This window comes from Octodon degus, unplaced genomic scaffold, assembly GCF_000260255.1.
Source record: "Octodon degus isolate 3935 unplaced genomic scaffold, OctDeg1.0 scaffold00140, whole genome shotgun sequence".
Classification (NCBI taxonomy): Eukaryota; Metazoa; Chordata; class Mammalia; order Rodentia; family Octodontidae; genus Octodon; species Octodon degus.
The window spans coordinates 4319519-4325717 of NW_004524716.1; the positions used below are offsets into that span (position 1 = coordinate 4319519).

Below are 6199 nucleotides of genomic sequence, written 5' to 3' on the forward strand. Positions count from 1 at the left end.
TTTTTTTCCGGAACCAGGGATTGAACTCAGGCCCTTACGCTTGCTGGGGAAGTGCTTATTCCACTGAGCTATCTCCCTGGCCCCTCTAAATATATTTTTTTAAAAAACCAAAAACTAATGAAGTAAAAGACCTCTATAATGAAAACTACAGATCTCTGAAAAAGATCGAAGAGGATATCAGAAAATAGAAAGATATCCCTTGCTCTTGTGTATGAGATAATATAGTGAAAATCGCCATACTTCCAAAACTGTTATACAGATTTAAGGCAATCTGAATCAAAATCCCAACAGCATATCTCACAGAATTAGAGAAAACAATCCTAAAATTTATCTGGAACCAGAAGAGACCTAGAATAGCAAAGGCAATTCTGGGCAACAAAGGCAAGACAGGGAGCATCACAATCCCCGACATGAGATTATACTACAAAACTACTATAATAAAAACAGGATACTGGCAAAAGAAAAAAAAAAAAAAAGACTGGAGGATCAATGGAACAGATTAGGAGATGCAGAAACAACTCCAAACACACTAATAGCCTTATCTTTGACAAAGGAGTCAAACACTTTCACTGAAAGAGAGCTTTTTTAATAAATGGTGCTGGAAAAATTGGCTTTCCACTTTAAAACTAGATCATATCTTTCACTATGCATTAAACTAAAATCAAAATGGATCAAAGACTTAAATATTAAAACAAACACTAATCTGCTAAAAGACAGAATAGGCAGAACTTGAAGACAATGGTACAGTCAAAGATTTTATGAACAAAACCCAAAATATCACAAAGAATCAACAAATGGGATCTTATCTTATTAAAAAGCTTTTGCAAAGCAAAAGAAATCAACAGAGTGAAAAGAGAGCCCACAAAGTGAGAAAAATTTTTGTCAGCTGTCCTTAGACAAAGGACTAATATGTAGAATACACAAAAAACTCAAAAAAATCATACCCTCCCAATAAAATGACACAATCCAAAAAAGAGCACCAAAAATGAACAGACACTTCTCAGATGAAGTAGAAATGGCAAATATATGGGAAATTTTCACTGGTCACTGGAGAGATGCAAATTAAAACAATGCTGAGATTCTATGCCACCCCAGAAAGAATGGTTTGAGATTATATTACAAAGCTACTGTAAAACAGCATGATACTAGTAAGATAATTTTATCAAGAAATCAACCAAGCCGGATGTGGTGGTGCACACTGGTAATCCCAGTACTTGGGAGGCAGAGGCAGGAGGATCCTTTCAAGTTCGAGACCAGCATGGGGTATAAAATGAGCTTAAGCTTTTTAATAAGAAGATATCCCAGTTGTTGATTCTTTGTGATACTTTGGGTTTTGTTCATAAAATCTTTGACTATAACCAGTGTCTTCAAGAGTTCTGTCTATTCTCTCTTCCAGCAGATTTAGTGTTGCTGTTTTCATATTTAAGTCTTTGATCCATTTTGATTTTTGTTTAATGCAGTTTGAATTGCATAGTGAGACCCTGCCTCAAAAAGATAGGAAGGAAGGAAGGAAGGAAGGAAGGAAGGAAGGAAGGAAGGCAGGAAGGAAGGAAGGAAGGAAGGCAGGCAGGCAGGCAGGCAGGCAGGCAGGCAGGCAAAAGAAATCAACCAGGAACAATGTTAGTGAGGCTGTAAGGAAAAAGGAACCCTGCTCTTCTGTGGGTGGGAGTATACACTGGTGCAACAACTATGGAAATCAGTGCAGGGATTCATTAAAAAAACTAGAACTGGAGCTTCCATTCTACTGAATACCATTCTTGGTATCTTCCCAAAAGAATCATAAAAGCACCATACTATAGTGATAAATGATATGCACACCTATGTTTATAGCAGCACAGTTTATACTAACTAAATCTTGAAAACAATTCAAATGTCCATTAATTGATGAATGCATAAAGGAGATGTGGTGTTTTTAAAATATACAATGGTGCACTTCCCTGGCAAGTGCAAGGGCCTGAGTTCAATCCCCAGTTCAACCAAAATAAATAAATAAATAAATAAATGAAATATACAATGCAGTGCTACACTGCTACAAAGAAGGATAAACTTGAGGCATTACCAGCTAAATGGAGACTATTCCCTTATTAAGTGAAATAAGTCAGACACATATGTTTAAATACCACAGTGTTTCTCTAGTATGAGAAACTGAAAGTGTAAATAAGGACCAGAATGTATAGTAGATATTGAAAAATGGGAAGAAAATGTTCAAATGAGAAGAGAAACAAAGGAGAGGGGAGAGAGAAAGGAAAAAAAGAGACACAGGTGGGGAGAGCACAGAAGAAAAAAATGGAAAAGATTTTGTAAATAAGCAGGGGAAGAGGGGTTGAAGGGAGGGGAATGGGAAAAAAAGCAACAAGCTTTATCATGTACAGGTACAAATGCCCTATGGTGAAGGTTATCATCATGTATATCTAAAAAGTACCAACAGGTCATGTGTGGCGGATGTATGATTGCCACAATTCCAAAGCCATCTTGGGTGAGAGTGAGTTCAAGTACAGCCTGAACTGCATAGTAAAACCCTGTCTCAAAAAAAAAAAAAAAAAGAAAAAGAAAAAGAAAAAGAAAAAGGGCCAGCCAGATAGCTCTGCAGATCAAACTAACTGCTTAAGCAGATGCAGGGACTGGTGGCATGCTGTGCCGGCCCTGCCCCTGGGGTACACTGAGACAGGGATTGAGATTGGGCATGGTGGCACACACCTGTAATCCCAGTGCTTGGGAGGCTGAAAACAGGAGGATCACTACTAGTCCCAATCTGTGTAGTGAGACCCTGTACTAAATACATTTTTAAAAAAAGCACCAATAAAATGAAAAAATAAAATCTCAGAATTGTGACTAAAGAAATACTAGCACAACACAGAAATTACTTTTATCTGCAAAAAAATACATTTAATATATACGAATATGAAAATATATACATCTATGTATTTAGATATACTTAATAAATATTTATACACTAGTGTTCTAAATACAGTAATACATAAGAATCAAGTAATCTTGAAACCTGAAGGACACATTTTGAATCAAACTTTCCCCACTCCCCTTCCTGTAGTACTTACTTCCTTCATATAGTAAGTCAGTTCCCCAAGTGGTATGGCAAAAATAGGGTATGGAAAAGCTGGTGCTCTCTACAATGGAGTAACTACAACTCTGTGCAACTTCAGCCATTTCAATCCATTTTTTAATATTTTGGTAAAGTGGCTGAAGGATTCTTTCCCTCTAAGCAGACTATGTTTTCCTAAATTTCAATAGTTTTCCTAGATTCATTTTGAAAAATAAATCTACAACAGTAAAAGAAAAAAAAGGTGCTATGTGTTAGTAAAAGCTAATATTTTAGTAGTCTACAAAATTTAGGATAAAGAAAACTATTTCTCATGGAGTTTCCAGCATAAGAGAAAGGTCAAAATAACAAAACAGAGATCAATATGAAACATAAATACTAAAAGACTCTTCAGATCAGCCAGCAAAGGTGGAAGAAAAAAACAGGACTCAGGGCCGGGGAGATGGCTCAGTAGAATAAGAGCTTCCTTGGCAAGCACAAGGGCCTGAGTTCAATCCCCGGTTCCACAAAAAAAAAAAAAACAAAAAAAAAACCAGGACTTAAGAAAAAAAAGGGTTAGCAGGTGAGAGATAGATGGGACTCTTTCAACAATTGAAAGTTTAGCAAGTTTGCCAAGGGATGTGGAAAAATTAAAAAACTGTGCAGAGTAAAATGTATTTGATTGGAGAAATGCTAGCAAAACAGTATAGGATTTTTATGGCTAAAAGGGACCTTGAAAGAGTTTCTAAAATCTTCTAATTCCAAGATGGAAAAAAGGAGACTCCAAAAAGCTAAACAAGTTTACACAGCTAACGATTAGCAATCTGGTGAAGGATTCAGGTCGTCTCATTTTTTTCATCAAGCACTCTGCAAACATTCTAAAAGGTACCCTTAGAGAATTGAAAAGAAATAAAACTAAGTTTCCCTACCTTCAATGACTTTAGAACATTGCTGAGGTACGATATGAAAAGAAAAAAATAAATAAAGGATGTAAATATTTTTAAGTATCAAATTATGCACTACAAAAAATGCATTAGACATCTAGGACCTGGATTTCAACAATTAAAAGACTGAACAAAACAAGAAAGGAACCACTCTGGGCAGTGTGCCTATGGTCCCTACTACTCAGGAGGCTGAAGCAGAACTGCTAGAGCCCAAAGGTTGAAATCAAAACAGCAAGACTGAAAAAGAAAAAAAAAGTAAATTAGTGATTGTCAAAGTGGTAGTCTGGAAAATGATCTTGATAACTTGTGTTTGGAATAGCATGAAATGTAAGGGAAGATGCTAAGGCGCAATTAATATTTTTTCAAAAGAAAAAGTCTTTTTAAAAATGCATGGTTTTTACAGTCATAAAAATGAAAATAAAAGGGCAGATGACTGATCAAGTAGCTCATGTTTACAAAGTTACTTCAAATTACAGAAGGCCCAATTACAATACAGAGCTAACAAGCTGCACCAATTCCAAGCGAAAGAGGTTCACAAGGCAGCTTTGGCTCACTGATCTCCACCAGAACCACTGATGGAGCTGTGCTTATAAAAACAAAAACACAAAATGAAAGAATTCTATTTTCCAGAGAACTGTGAACTGGGACATACCTTCCAGGGTTTTTTTAGGAGGCAGTTCTCGTTTGGTTTTAAGTCCACGAAACTATGTCCAGGGCAGGACAAACGATTCACAAAGGTATTACCAGCAAAAGTCCTGCTTGTCAACCAGAGGCTCTCATTCACCATTTTGCTCTTAAGAAGCTTTACTGGCTAGGCTGCCTCCGGTTTCAACCACAAGTACTTTACCAAAATATCCTTCAAGCCAAGAACAGTATCTTAAAGTCAATGACATCCTTCATCATGTCAGTATTATAACACAGAACTTCAGGATAATTATATGCAAAGATCCAAAATCACTACCTGAATAACATGACTAGGTAAAATCACTTGCTAGTAGATTTTTGAAATTTTTTTACAGAAAGCTTTCGGTTTCAGTACAAAAAAAAAGCTGGTAATGGTTTGTATGCTCTACAATCTTAAAAAAAAAAAAAAAAAAACAACAACCTTAGAGGCCAGGAATCAGAAAGAGCTCTACTGAAACAAGAGCAAAATCGTAGGTTTTGCTGAGGGCATCAGCCACTTAATTTAACCCCACTTCATCTGGAAAAGGAAGCCACACTGCTGTTCTCATCAGAGTTTACTAAGTAAGAAGATAAAGGCCAGATTGGGGGAGAAAAATCTATAGCTAAAATTAGTATTTTGATATAATTCCCACTACCACTGATAGACAAGAAAGAGTATCACAGGGCAAGCGGGCTGTACTGGCACACACGTATAATCACAGACACTTGGGAGGCCCACACAGGAAGATCACAAGGTCGATGCCACCCTGGGCAAACGAGCAAGGTACTGTCTCAAAATAAAAAGGGCTGGGGATGTAGCTCAGTGTTCCCGGGTTCAATCCTCAAAACATGAAAAGACTGCATCTAGGGTTACCTTAAAATGGATCTGCCTAGACTTGAACCACAGTTAAGTGGAGAAAAGATTTACCGGAGCTTGGGATTGTTTTTTCCTCCTTCCCTTCCCAGCCCCTCGCCTCAAACAGGAAAGAAAGCGCGCCCAGCATAAACACAGGCTATTGCTCAAGGTTCGTCACCACAACAAACTGGAGGTTAGAGCGGCGCTCCTGGAGACCGAGCCTCCCCTCGCGGTTGCTAGGCACAAAAAGGGATTGTTCTCTGCCGACCTGTGACTAGTGTGGGTCTCACGCAAGTTTTGCTTTTCTTTATTGTTGTTGTTTCTAACAAAGCTTCCCCAGGGACGACAGGCAGCGCAAGTTCGCCGTTGAGGCAGACCTCTAGGTCCGGCTCGCAGCGTACACACTCGGTGGGCTGGTCCCACCGAGTCCCCACCATCATTACAAATTACAAAGCGACCGGCTACAGCGACGCTTCCACACCCATCCCACCACCACCGTCCCCTCCGGCGCCGCTTCCTCGTTCCCAGCAGCACAAGAGTCCCAGATCGCGCCGGCGCCGCTCGGCACAGGTGCGAAGGCGCCGAGCCCAAGCTTCGCCCGGGGAGCCTGGCACAAGAGCCCCGGGAAAAACCGGCCGGGCGAGGAGCTGCAGGGCGGCCCCTGTCACCTGAGGTCAACAGCGCGCCCCGGAGACCAGG

The 6199-nt window shown here is 39.3% G+C and overlaps 1 protein-coding gene across 4 annotated transcripts in view; it reads right to left on the reverse strand.

Annotated features, from left to right (window-relative positions):
- Hipk1 (homeodomain interacting protein kinase 1) overlaps positions 1-6199 on the reverse strand; it is a 65758-nt gene that overhangs the window by 58897 nt on the left and 662 nt on the right. Inside the window, exon 1 of one of the 4 annotated variants that reach the window (XM_023701790.1) lies at positions 5573-5591. The exons of the other annotated variants lie outside the window; for them this stretch is intronic. The gene's annotated coding sequence lies outside the window, so the exon portion shown is untranslated. Of the gene's footprint in view, positions 1-5572; positions 5592-6199 lie in introns of those variants that run through there. 4 annotated transcript variants of the gene reach the window in all.